Here is a 14663-nt window from a genome sequence, read left to right as displayed (position 1 = left end):
CAGCCCAGGCAGGGTCACCCAGAACACATTGCTCAGGATTGTGTCCAGATGACTCTTGAATATCTCCAGGGAAGGAGACTCCACAGCTTCTCTAGGCAACCGATTGCAGTGCTTACAGTAAAGTTCTTACTCATGTTCAGGTGGAACTTCCTGTGTTTTACTTCATGCCCTTTGCCTCTCATCCTATTTCCTGGCAGCACTGAGAAGATTCTGGCCCCATCCTCAGATATATGTAGACATCGATCAGACCCCCACTGAGCCTTTTCTTCTCCAGGCTGAACAGTCCCAGCTTCCTCAGCCTTTCCTCATAGGAGAGATGCTCCAGACCCTTTATCATTCCCGCACACCTTCAATGGGCTTTGTCCAGGAGCTCCACATCTCTCTTGTACCAGGGAGCCCAGAACCAGGCACAGCACTCCAGGGGAGCCCTCACCAGGAATGAGCAGAGAGGGGGGATTCCTGGGTACACATTCCATCTCCTCTGCAGGTAGGAAACAGAAGCTATAACATTCTCCCCTATATATTATAACATAACCCCCCTTCAGTATCTGAAGAGGGCATATAAGGATGCTGGGGAGGGACTCTTCCTTAGCGACTGTAGTGATAGGACAAGGGGGTAATGGGTTCAAACTGAAACAGGGGAAGTCTAGATTAGATGTAAGGAGGAAATTCTTTACTGTTAGGGTGATGAGGCACTGGAATGGGCTGCCCACAGAAGTTGTGAATGCTCCATTCCTGGCGGTGTTCAAGGCCAGGTTGAACAGAGCCTTGGGTAACATGGTTTAGTGTGAGGGGTCCCTGCCCATGGCAGGGGGGTGGAACTGAATGATGTTAAGGTCCTTTACAACCCAAACTATTCCATGATTCTATGATTCCTGTTGACTCTTACTACTAAATTGGAATCCAGGTTAAGGAGACATTGCTGACTTACAAATTCCTTAGACTTTAATTGTGAAACACCTTAAAATCATTAATAGAACACATTCCCTACCAGATTAGTAGAAAGTCAGTTTAACTGGTTAGTCAGTTCAGCTGATTTATTAATATTTGGGGAAATGTCTGTGTTAAATAAATGCATTGAGCTCTGCACTTCATGTACACATTTTCAGCATGTTTTCCATAACCTTCAGTAACACAGTTCGGTTCACAGAGCATCTTTCATCCCTGCCACCTCCCATTTTCCTGTCAGAAAACGATAAGGCTTGTGTAAAGTTTGGAAAGATCATTTTTCGCTTTATTAAGATGGCAGATTTTTAAGATAAAGCCATGTTGTTTAGAGGAAATTATTCCTCTGCTGAGAAAGAGATGTTATCAGCCAGCCAGCGATCCAGACTGACATAAACTGCATTTCCTTCATCCCATGCGGCATCCATGGGTTGGGCTTTCCTCTCCTTCAAGGACACGTGCAGGGGCTACTCTTCCCTCATTGGTAAACCCCAAATGTCCATGTTCCTGAACTGGGTGAACAGACTCCAGCATCACTTGAGTCCTTCCTATTCAAACTCAACTACTATAGAATGTTGTGGAAGTTTTAAGTGGTTTTAACTATGCCCTTATTCAGCACATACACAGAACCCCTAAAAAACATCAACTAAGATGGCTAGAACTGGTTTATGCTGTCACTGGTGCCATGGGATTAGGACTTAATCTCTTTAATCATCTACAGCACAATGTGTGTCAGGTCCACCCACCCTGAGAAAGCCCTGAGGAAAGCCCACAGAAGCTTCTTCCCACAGACAGATCCCAGGAGAGCTCCCACATACACAGGGGTGTTCGGTGGGTGCAAAGGCTGGAAGTTGGGTCCTGAGCCCTTGGGGGTACAGGCTGCCCAAACAAGTGGTAAATGCTCCATTCCTGGTGGTGTTCAAGGCCAGGCTGAACAGAGCCTGGTTTAGTGTGAGGTGTCCCTGCCCATGGCAGGGGGTTGGAACTGGACGATCTTAAGATCCTTTCCAACCCAAACCATTCTATGATTCTATGCTCATCTCCTTCCTTGTTCTCCTGTTCGTTTTCCCAGATGTTTCTCAGTTTGTTCGATATAAAGGGCAACTTTAATGATCTGTTGGTTTGTTGCTGCTGGGTTATTTTTAGCATTACACAATATATCTATTTCTCTTTAACAATGAGCAAGTAGGTACCAAGCAATAAATCACTGCTGCAATTGAGAACTGAATATTCTGTATAAGATTACAGATTATTTCTCTGGCATCAGGGTATCAGAAGTTACTTTCCAAGCTAAGACATATTATCACAATTTGCAATTAGAAAGATTTCATCAGTTAAAGACAGCTGCACAATAAATATACCTGTATACAGCCAATATAAGTCATAATTTGAGTATTAAGACATTAATTAACAATATAAATACAGCCTTGGCTTTTAAGGCAGCCAAAAATGAATCTGCACAGACATACCTCAACACAGTGCTGCAGTTTGCACCAACTTGTAAGGCACGTGCAACACTCATTGAGCCTTACGAGCCCTAGGAAGTTGGAACATACTTTTAACCTTTTGAATATCAGAACACAGTAAGACTGTGAACAGCCTCTAATGCTGCAGTGATACCAGAAGGAAAACAGGAGCTTGCTTCTCACAGCCCATGGACAGCAGCATTCTGTTGCACTTCCCTGCCAAGGCCCTTGATGCTCCAAGTAGACACCTTCCAGGAATCTCCAAATCATAACTGGAACTCAAACCAGAATGCATCTGGGAGATCTGGGTAAGTCCTCAGATGTCCACCTCAAACTTCATATGCAGAAATAAATCTCAATGATGGCGAACATTTCAGGTTTCCTTCATATGCTGAATTCCACGGTTCTTGTTGCTACATTTGGTTGTGTTTTCTTACACTAAATTCCCACTCCTCCTCCAGAACATTTGCAAGGTATCCCTATTATTTCTTTCTAATTTTCCTCCACATGGATTTAGCTACTCAGCAACACAAGTCATTACAACAGCAAGAGACAAGTTCGTTCAGCTTCAACATCTTAAGATTGCTCAGGTATATTTAAATGAATGTTCAGCCTCAAACAAGATCTTAGGAATCCACGACAGAACACTTCAATGAACTCACGTGGCCTCAGCCTTCACAAAGCTCTTGTCTGCACAGGTGCTGTGCAGCGTTTCTGGGGAGCAGGAACCACAGATGGTGATTACTTCATGGGCAGAGGAGGGGGGAAGCCTCTGAATGTTGAACAGTTGTTCTTTGTATGCAGAAAACATGAGCTCAACCATCTCTGCTGCACACAGCTGTGGGTTCACAGAAGGGGATCAGGGCTTCAGAGGCCACGAGGAAGGCATCGAGGACTTTGATGCATTGCTTTCGAGAGGACATAAAAAGCCACTTAGAGGGAAACCACAGGCCCCACAGGGGCCTGTTTCCATAGGGAAACCACTCCAGACCCCAAACCCTGCTCTTCACAGGCATGGCACTGGCTCAGCAAGTGAGAACCTCTGTACTCCTCCCTAGTATGGAGGGGACTAGGATCCCTAGTACTCCTTCCATTTGCCAAGGTAACTGTAGGTTGTACCTGTGTAGACAGCATGCAACAGCCATCCAGTTAGTAACTACCTGTGTGCCCACCACAATTCCTGGGCCTCTGCACCACCAACCCTGTTTTCCTTCAGGAATTTTGCTCTGCTTTGAAATCAGTGCATTGCAACAACATCAGAAACTGATCCAGGACTCTAATGTGAGGAACAGGCACAGGCTTCATCAGGTTAACAAGACAAGGAACTTCTGATCACCAGTGATGTGTCAAATCTGCCTCTTCCATTCCCAAATTGACCGTTACACTTACAGCTGCCCAGTTCTGTGCTACTCCAGCTCCTCCTCCCCACCAGAACAGCACTAGTGTGCCAAATTCCTGTTGTCCCCTCCATCAATCCCAAATGTGAGCTCACCTGGAATTACGACATAAACATGCACTTGAGCAATGCTTTAAGAGACCCACCTTCTTCAGCTGCAAACAACAGCCATGTGTGAGACACGTTCAGTACTTCTATTTCATGTACAGAAAAAGAGAGATCCTTGTATTTCAAATACTTGACAAAAAAAAACCTCAAACAAGAAGGCAGTGTTGGTTTTTACATCTCTTTATTTCCTGCAGATACGTATAAGCCACTTCCATTTGTTTCCATGTGCAGACGTGGCTGAGTACATGTATTAGGTTCTAGTACAACATAAACGTACACAGTAGTAAAATTCCACAGGACTGTACTGACAGACTGCACGTGAACCAAGCTTAAAAAACAGAGTTAGCTGGCATGTGGAAAGGCCAAGACAGCACTGACAAAAATGGCTACTAGATTCATCATGAGATAACATGTTTACTTTGATCAGAGAAGTTTGTTAACAGAGAATGCTTCCTTTCTTCTAAGACCAAGTACTATACAGAACTCGGAATGCTAAATATTTACAGCAAGGAAAGCTTGGAAAACAACTACCAGCACTTTTATTTCTTTTGTAAAAGAAATCAAGATCTGTAGATTCTGCTTCAAAGTCCTTTTTATAAATACATCTACATGACATCAAACCAAACAGATCGTATCTAAAATGTGATTTTAACTGAGCCTGTATTAAGTTGCAAGCTGCATTAAAGACAAATCTCTGCAGAGATACTAGCAATGAATTCATCAGTAAGTTTACCACCTTCTGTCACCACACATATTCTATGGCACCAGACAGGACACCCAGATTTCAGAAACAAACTACATTTTGTACTATATGGCTGTCCTTGGTTGAGATCTGGTCATTCACTGACTGCTTTCCCAGGGCTAAGAACTCCAAAGAATTCTAATTCTGATAAATCAAAGAGAAAATCTTTCACTTTTCTAAGTATCTGTATCCTTGACATTATTACTTTAGGCTGGTTTGGAATCATTGAAGAGTTAGTTCTGGAGAAGTGCTTTCAAGAGCTGTTATTTATCTGACAAGTAAACCTTCACAGTGACATGGATGGGGGCAGCACAGGCCAAGATGACCATATGGCAAAACAGTTTACCCTATGTACTGTCAGTGCAAAAATACATACTGTGCTGTCAGGTTTTAACCTTCATTTTGGCCTTGGGTTACATCCAGCTCACAAACAATGAGACTCACCCAGTCATAAGGAGACTCAGAATGTGGAATTCCAGGAAAAACCCTAACAACAAAACCTAAGGCATCTGAGGTAAAATGCCTGCTTAAGTGTCTGACAGCATTCCTAACAATTTGTCCTGAGAGGAAATTTAACAGAAGCTAAGACAGACAATTCATAAAGCAAGTTTACGGATAACTGTACAAGAAATGAACCACCACTTCCCGTTATGTCTCAGCGAAGCTCATCTCATAGTGCAGTGAAGAACTGTTCTGAGTGACACACAGACAGCAGCTTTGTATCTCCAGGTTTCAACAAATCACACCTACACTATTAATAACAATCCGGTTAATGCACAGAATCATGATTCATGTGAAGGCAATTCAACTGTGTCCATAGAAACAGCGTTGGATATATATGTATGTGCACACAGGTATTCCTGACAGGTTTTCCTTCTAACGTTGCCCAGGAATAGCCAGGTGCAGCAAACATCTGACTGAAAGCTAGAGCTGGTACAGCTTCCAGTCGGGGATGTTTACAACACCAGGCTACTACACACCACAGCAGCCATCCAGCAGTGCAGAGCAGCTGTCACCTTTAGAGGAGGGGAGAGAAAGGAAGAGAAGACTTAAGCTGTGCTTCCAGAATATTCCAACAATCACTGTCCAGCTAACGCTGAAGAAAACCTTATTTTCACATTCAGTAACACAGTTCTAAAGTCTCATTAGATTAACAAAGTTTCTAAGTGCAACACCTAGAATACAAATGCTCAGATTTTAAACATATATTAAGATATCTTTAGGCTTATATTTCTATTATTATATATTTATTCATTAATATGAATTTCCATTATACATTAAAATATAAAAATAGTAGTGAGTTTTTTCACTGATCCATTGACTTCACTTCCCTATAATACCCGCATTCCTGGAGCTCTCAGAAATAAGTGGACTTCCACTTTGAACATTACCTGAACTCTACAAATAGCCATCCTTTCAGAATCATTGATATTATTTAATAAAGCTATATGCAAAGTTAAAGACAGAAGCAAAACAAGCCATGTGCATAATAAAGTTATTTATTTATATATCATATATATATGTGTGTATCAGAAACAGAAATTTGACAGATTTCTGAAGGTATTTACTTTCAGTGTCAGAATCCTACCTCATCAGTTTAAAGCTCTCTTACAGCCAAGGAATACAGCCACTTCTCTTTGGGTATATACTTTAGTATACAAGTATATACTAAAGGAGAGTGACAGGGTGGGAGGGAAAACCACAACAACATCAGGATGGAACCATTTTACTCCCCCATCTTCAACAAGATCCTGTCAGAACACCCACGAGACTGCATCCTGTTCTGCAACAAGCTACTTCCTCCAAGTTAAAAGAACCTTGATATTATTAATAGTTGATATTTATAACACTTAAGTGGGGAAATAATTTAAACCAAAGTAACTCATGAAGTGCATTTCCCTAAGTTATGCACAAATTCCACACTGCTGTGCACAGAAGTAATCCAAAAGCCAAAATTCAAAGGCCTCCTGCACTGCTCCTGCTGTTGTTCAAGTCTCCCCCATCTTTCATTTGATTTGTGAGTTGATCACGTTCACATAATACTTATATGCCTTCATTTTGTAGTTTATAGTGCAACATTTTCCTTTTACTAACAGAGCTGAAAGCAGTTGATGTATTCCCATTTAGCAGGCTTTATCCCTTCAAAAAGGGAAGAATTTTGCATGTAAAGAGTTTTTTATTGCCAGGTTAAATGCAATTTAAGGTTGCTTGTTCCAGGGAAGGGTGTGTGAGGGGGTAGGTCTGTTCACGCAATTCATAAAAGAAGAATCTAAGACAAGGAGTTTAAAAGTGGAGAAAGATGACATTATTCAGGATTTCTGTTACAGAAACCCATTCACATCCCGTTTTGAGATAAACATTTCTTCTCAAAACGAGAGCTTGTCGGTAGTAACTGACTTGTTGTCACAGCAGCATACAGAGATTAAGGAGGGACCTGCATGCAGTCACTATGGATACCACACTGACCTTCATTAGTTCTGGGAATAAACAGTTAAAAAGCCAGTGGTCATTTGCAACAAAGGCCTCTTCAGGCTGCTCCAAACCTGGAAATTCCTATTTGACATTGGACAGAAATAGGCTGTTTCATGCAGAGGTAGGCACATGGTATTTGACTAATTAGGCTGCTGAGCATTAAGTTGCAATGAACCATTTCTTATACTGCTTTCCTTTAACACTTACTTCTTAAGGAATAATGAAGGTTACTTCAATGTCATCTGCCCAAAGAAAATAAACTCTCCACAGCCTCCTTTTAACACGTAAATCATCACAAAATAGGCAATACATGACAACGAAATCTCTTTCTGCTTTATCGAAATGTTACCTACAAATACAGAGCATCTTACACAGTGATTCCACTTCTGTCAAAGGAGTTGAAATTTTCAGTTCCAAGTGTGGTCTTAAAGGCAGAGCCATTACAGATCACTTTGTACAACTACATGCTTGAAAGATACAACTTCTATAAGAGGCCTGTTAAAATCGAAGCTGTGTATTTATTAAGAAGCATCTTCAGCTATTTTACCACCTTTTCAACATAAGCAGGCAGCATCTCCTGCCTTTGTTCAAGTCACTGCCCTCTCATTTCTGTAAAGCTTGAAAGCACTGAAAATAGGAGTTATCCTAACATCATCACAAACAGGAATATTGAGTGCTGGCTTCTAATGCCTTAACTGTTTTTCTTAAGAGCAATAAAGATTCCATTCTTTGAAGCATGAAATCCCCCCCCAACTCCACCCACAGAATATGAAGGAACTCTAAGATTACCTAAAGTCCTTCTGACACAGAAAATGTTCCTATTTGTCATTTTCCAAGAGCAACGTATGATGACCCACCCAGGAGCTGTTCCTTCAGCTGTCAATACTCCAGAAGAACAGAAGAGTTTTAAAGCTGAGAAAGGGACACTGTAATGAAATCTTAAGGTTGTGTTCATCTGCAAATTCCAAATCAAAGCCACAGAGATTTACTGCAATATTCCCTCAAGCATCATTTTACTGGTCACATACAACTTTTACTGCACCTTCCACAAGCACATGGAGCAGAGTTCAACAAGACAAATCAGGGGAGGAAGGAGAAAGGAAGAGAGTGAGGAGGCAAGCAGCCAAACTGTTTCTTTCTCTTCTCCCCTCATCTTAAGACATCCTCTGTCCACCACAAGCTTGACCATTACAACTCACTGACTCCAAGAGCAGCCCTGCAGAGAAGGACTTGGGGGTGTTGGTAGATGAGAAACTGAACATGAGCCAACTTCAGTGTTCACTTGAGCCCAAAACACAACCTTTTGATGCATCCCAGGACACTGAGTGTGACCAGCAAGTCAAAGGAGTGATCCTACCCCTCTACTCTGCTCTTGTGAGATCCCACTAGGAGCACTGTGTGCAGTTCTGGTATCCTCAACATAAGAAGGACATGGAACTGTTGGAACAAGTCCAGAGGAGGCCATGAGGATGCTTCAAGGGCTTGAGCACCTCCCATATGAAGACAGACTGAGAGAGCTGCATTTGTTCACCCTGGAGAAGGCTTACAGGAGACTTTAGAGCATCTTCCAGTACCTAAAGGGGGCCTACAAGAAATGTGGTGATGGACTTTTTATAGGGGTATGTAGGGTCAGGGCAAGGGGGAATGGCTTTAAAAGAAAACAAAGAGGGTAAATTTAAATTGGACATCAGGAAGAAGTTCTTCCCTGTGAGGGTGCCGAGGTGCTGGCACAGCGTGCCCAGAGAAGCTGTGGCTGCCCCATCCCTGGCAGTGTTCAAGGCCAGGTCGGATGGGGCTTGAAGCAACCTGCTCTAGTGGAAGGTGTCCCTGCTCATGGCAGGGGGCTGGAACTGAATGAGGTTTAAGGTCCCTTCCAATCCAAACCAGTCTGTGATTCTATGATTTTGAAGCTTCAGCTGTCACACAGTAATAGTTAAATGTAAATGGAGTCAAAGGAGTCTGCCTCTGCATGCACCTCATGTGCACGTGCTTGGAGTCAAGGTCTTGTCAATCAGTCCATCCATCAGTCAAAGCAGTTGAGCCACAGATGCCTGATGCAAGCAAAAAAGCAACTGGAACTGACAGAGGAAGACAGATGCTCACTGTTGCTATGAATTTTTTTAAGTCCTACATTATTGACCAGAAAAGAATTGAAAATTAAACATTAAATCCTAAATATAAAAGGATTGAAGTGCACAGATTCCCAAAGTAGCAGGAAGAACTTCCCAATGGAAGTCAACAACCAGCCTTCACCAGCTTTCTAGTACTTAAATAGATGTTTAGATATGATAGCATACAATAGTCTGTTTAAAGACTAATGCTACGTGAATTGATGTGCTCTCACTCTGCTCTTTTCTCCCTCCCCCAAACTCCTCCTAAGTATAAAAACCTTGATACAAATCCAGACGTTTGTTTTTAATGGATTCTTCCCCTTTTTACCTTACAGTAATGTAATTATACCAAACTAGTTATACAGTTCCATTACTTTGATACTATAGTTAAGCAGCCAGAACAGATTTTGTACCGAGGTCCTTCCCCTGACCCCTTCTACTTTGGTGGAAGATACGGGCTGGGGAGCAGAGAACAACTTCTGTTCTCCAGACAGTTTATTTCTAAACTAAACGTTCCAAGAAATTCATTCAACACTGAAATATCAAGTGCTTCAGCTTTCACCATTTTTATACATTTTTAACTACCCTTATCATTCGTAAGTACTTTTATTCCACTTTCTCAGAGATCACAAAGAACAAAATAAGCTATTTGCCGTGGGGCAGAGTGTGCCTGAATCAACTTTACATTTTAAGGACCATATCTCACAGCTCATACGTAATCCAACCCACATCATCTCCAACAGCACTTAAGTCACGCAGTGATTTCACATGTGTTACTGCTTTGAATATTGACTCTATGTTGTGGTGAGCTTCAAATACCCAGACTGCAACACTGCAGCACTGGAAGTTAACAATGCAAATGAATGATGATGGAGGAGGAAGCGTACATCAGTGGTTTTATCACTGCATTTCCTGGGTATGTTAAGGAAGGACACTCTGCTTCTCTGTATCACTAACACATACACAGCACAACCAGCAACTTTAGCGCAACAGGTAAAAGGAGTTTTTAAACCTGCCTGTGAATTCTAAAGCAACAGAAGAGATTGAATTTAATGTAACTCTGGGCCCTCCAAGCTAAGAAGGATGTGTACCTGCTTGTACAAGACCAGAGGATACCACAAAGATGATCAGAGGGCCGGAGCACCTCTACTATGGAGATAGACTGAGAGAGTTGGGCTTGTTCAGCCTGGAGAAGAAAAGGCTCCTTAAGGGGAGACCTTAGAGCATCTCCCAGTGCCTAACAGGGCCTACAAGAAATGTGGTGAGGGGCTTTTTACAGGGACACGTAGGGATAGGACAAGAAGGAATGGCTTTAAACTGAAAGAGAGAAGATTTAGATTAGATAAAAGGCAGTTGTTCTTCTCTGTGAGGGTGCTGAGGCACTGGCACAGGCTGCCCAAAGAAGCTGTGGCTGCCCCATCCCTGGCAGTGTTCAAGGCCAGGTTGGACGGGACTTGGAGCAACCTGCTCTAGTGGAAGGTGTCCCTGCTCATGGCAGGGGGTTGGAATGGGATGAGCTTTAAGGTCCCTTCCAATCCAAACCACTTCACAGTGGTTTTATTCTATCTCCAAGAAACTATCCCCAGATAAAACCTGCTTTCAGTGTAGATCTTTATCCTGAATGATGCAAAAATTCCTTTTTTTGTAAGAAGGACCAAAAGAGAAAGGTAAATAGCTGAAATTATGAAATTAGAACTATACTGTGCACAGCAATAATGAGTTGCATCTTAAACCTGCTAAATCTCTATAATCGAATATCCTTTGGAGATACTTAATTACAAGCTATTAAAACAAGTTACTGTAAATATTTTTTGGCTACCTCTACATGTCTCCTTGTTATTCTGAAAAGCCTTCCAATTCCTAAGCTGGGTCCATACTTTCTTCTGTCAAGGTAACCTCAATCTCCAGTCCAAGATGACAAAGCTGTCTGTAGAAAATGAGCTCCATCTTCATAAAGGCATTTTTTAAGATTCTGGAGATCCTCCAATCTGAAAAACACAAAGTTCACACGACTGAAAATACAGTAACTGATCTGATCAGGACAAGGGGTGAGGGGATCAAACTTACACAGGGGAAGTTCAGGTTAGTTCTAAGGAAGAAGTTCTTTACTGTGAGGGTGGTGAGGCACTGGAATAGGCTGCCCAGAGAAGTAGTAAATGCTCCATTCCCAGCAGTGTTCAAGGCCAGGATGGACATGGTCTGGTGTGACATAGTCTGGTGTGAGGTGTCCCTGCCCATGGCAGGGGGGTTGAAAGTAGATGATCTTAAGGTCCTTTCCAACCCAAACCACCTTATGATTTTATGATATCTCTTAAAAAGAGTGGAAGGCTGATGCAGGAGGGCAAAAACCAAGCCCAACACTTGACAAGAAACTGAAACAAAGAACACGTTTAATAGATGTTCTCTGAGTAGTATTAGAAGAGCTCAACCTAAATCCAAATAATTCAGTGTTTACTCTTTCCAGTAGCAAGTTGAGGCCTTCCATGCCTTCTGCCTCAACTATGACCAAGCATGAATGGAAAAATCTCACTAATAAGATAAAACCCCCAAAAGTCACATCAATATGTCATTTGTTAGGCCAGGCTGTGTTTTCTTTGGGGTTCTGAGTGGCTACCACTTGAGTCTGGTGCAACAGACTCGAATCAGTGACGCATTTACCACACTCCTTCACTTAATGACTTCTTACTCCCATTTGCAATTATAATTCTCTGGTGATATCAGCTGCCAACAATAGTTCTCTGTAACACTGTGATGGAAACGAGTTGAGTATTGCAAGGAGAGATTCATACTGCAAAGTCCCTTCACTGAACAAAGCCAGGTCTGGGTAGGCTGCTACCCTCAGCAGTCCAACAGTTCAGTCTACACCATGTTACTGGATTGCTGGAGAAATTGCTAAGGGCACCAAGAGATCTTTAGGCAATAGAAGCCAAATGTTCCCATTTTAAGGGTAGTCCTGTGTGAACGTATCCCAATCACTGCAAATGGTATAGTTGCAAACCTGAGAAATCCTGGCATTCTCCCACTTCCTTTTGGTAGGCAGAGTCTGGAGATTGTTACTGCAGCCTCTGGGGAGAGTACAGCATTTCCCCTGGTCTATAAAGCGAGCTCAACTCCTCCACTGCAAATAAATCCTGAAGGATATCAGACTGAGACGTGAGCTGTACACCAGTATCAATCCTAACCTTGCTCTTTACTTGAAAGAAAACAAGCTCAGCCCAGCAAGCACCAAGCAAACATCAGATAAGCGTGTGGCACTTGGCTTTACAAGTTTCTGTACTTTTTAACTTGATTTTTGCATCTTTGTCCTTCAAGTTCAAAGCAAAATAAGTTAATTATTTGTTTTGCAATAATACCCAAGAGACCCACTCTTTTAAGTGCACACACACAGCCTGCTTCCACAATGGAACAGTCCAGACAAGCACAGCGTGCAGCCACGGCACCCACTTCAGCATCAAGGATCTCAAAATCAAAACAAAAAGCATACAATATAGAAAAACATGATGCAAAACACCTTTCAAATACTCTCAACATGATTATCTCTATTTAAGATGTAGATTTCACCAAGTTCTTTTCAGGGTTTACTGACAGTAATTGGGAACAGACATAATGTGCTGGCAAAACAGCTCATTTGGAAAGCATTACTCTGTACTCTCTAGTCAGTCTTGCACAGGATCTGACAAGTATACTTACAAAATTACTACTTCCACAGCCTCTCTCTCAAACACCATCTCCTCTAGAATCGAGCCACCTCCTTCAATAACTCACAACACAACAAGAACTAAAATAGACTTTCCTAGTCTGCAAGTACACCAGGAGTGAATCTTGACAAATATGAGTCATGCTGCTTACTTGTGCAATGTCACATTTAGAGCTTAGTTACTGCACTACACTAAGAAGAGGAGCCACTCAAGTGTTTGGAGGGAGAACAGGAGTGAAGTTTAGCAAGAATTTTCTCTCTAAATCATGACAATAGTCTTTGATTTTCATAGTGACTGTTAAAAGTTTTGCTTACCAACCACCTGGCTGGAGGCTGCATGGAGTCTGAAGGGGACCTACAACTATGCTGGAGAGGGACTCTTCATCAGGGATTGTAGTGATAGCACAAGGGGTGATGGGTTCAAACTGAAATAGGGGAAGCTCCGGTTAGATATAATGCAGAAGTTCTTTACTGTGAGGGTGGTGAGGCACTGGAACAGGCTGCCCAAAGAAGTGGTGAATGCTCCATCCCTGGCGGTGTCCAAGGAAGGCCAGGCTGGGCAGAGGCTTGGGTGACATGGTTTAGTATGAGGTGTCCCTGCCCATGGCAGGGGGTTGGAACTGGATGATCTTAAGGTCCTTTCCAACTCAAACATTCTATGACCCTACCAAATGCACTTACCAACTACCATATTAGTCTTCTTTTGCTGTGCTCTACACAGAAATTAACAGTAACTAGAAAAAAACATCATGGCATTCACAGAAGGTTCCTGACAAGCACAAACCCCACTAGACTCATGTCTAGGACCCCAGGGGCCAGCACAGGGCTCCAAACACTCAGCAGCAGCCAGGATGACAACACAGAGAGCACCGTCAGAAACAGGTGACAGTAAAGTGCAGAGGGCAGAGAAGGAGGCTGACGCTGTGAATGGCAGCAGTTCTACCAACAGAGACAGACCGTGATAAACCTGAGGATGGGCCCAAAGAAACCTCACTGGGTTCAAGAGGGGAAAGCACAGAGCTGTGCACCCAAGGCAGAAGAGCCCCATGCATCAGCATGGGCTGGGGAGAGCTGAGTAACAGCCCTGCTGCAAAGGGACTAGGTGCTGGGGCAGAAGGCAGCTGAAACAGGAGCCAACATCTCGCTGCAGAAGGCAAACTGCAAAGAGGACTACAAGGAAGGGATGCTGAATGCTCATGTGAGGACCCTCACTTCAACAGGATGCTGAGGAACCAAGAAGGGTCCAGCCCTGCGCTACCACAGTGGTCAAGAGCCTCAAGGGCACAGGCAAAACTGAAGGGAGACACGCCTGTTTCGTCTGGCAAAGAGACCATCTAAGACCTGTCTACAGCTACAAGATGGGACCTCTAAAGACAGTCAAGACAAACTCTCTCAGCACTGGCTGACAGGGTAAGACAGAGCAATGGCCACAAAAGGCAGCACAGAAAATGCAGGTTGGACACAAGGACAAACTTGTTCACCAGGAGGCTGGTGAAGCCCAGAAAAGGCTTCCCAGAGAGGCAGTGGATTCCCTGTCCTTGGCAGTTCTCATGGCTTCATAGGACAGAGCCATGGCTGAGACCACCACTCAGAGCCCTGCTTTGAACAAGTGGTTGGACCAGAGACTTCTAGAAATCTCTTCTGACCATTATCCTTGCAGCTCCATGATCTCATAACTCCTGTGATATGCTTCCAGCACCTACAGCCTTGTTTACAGAATTACCCT

The 14663-nt window shown here is 43.0% G+C and overlaps 1 long non-coding RNA gene across 1 annotated transcript; it reads right to left on the bottom strand.

Moving 5' to 3' along the window:
- Nucleotides 1-5251: 5251 nt before the first annotated feature.
- Nucleotides 5252-11485, bottom strand: LOC134167871 (uncharacterized). The gene is made up of 2 exons (XR_009966310.1): nucleotides 11060-11485; nucleotides 5252-5673 (listed from the first exon to the last, which is right to left on the bottom strand). It is a non-coding gene; the product is annotated as an uncharacterized LOC134167871 (long non-coding RNA).
- Between the last annotated feature and the right edge of the window lie 3178 nt (nucleotides 11486-14663).

The sequence above is a fragment of the Pezoporus occidentalis genome, unplaced genomic scaffold (genome assembly GCF_034315485.1).
Source record: "Pezoporus occidentalis ecotype Australia unplaced genomic scaffold, CSIRO_AGI_Poc_V1 ctg3, whole genome shotgun sequence".
In the NCBI taxonomy this organism is placed as follows: domain Eukaryota; kingdom Metazoa; phylum Chordata; class Aves; order Psittaciformes; family Psittacidae; genus Pezoporus; species Pezoporus occidentalis.
This window is presented reverse-complemented; position numbering and strand designations above follow the sequence as displayed.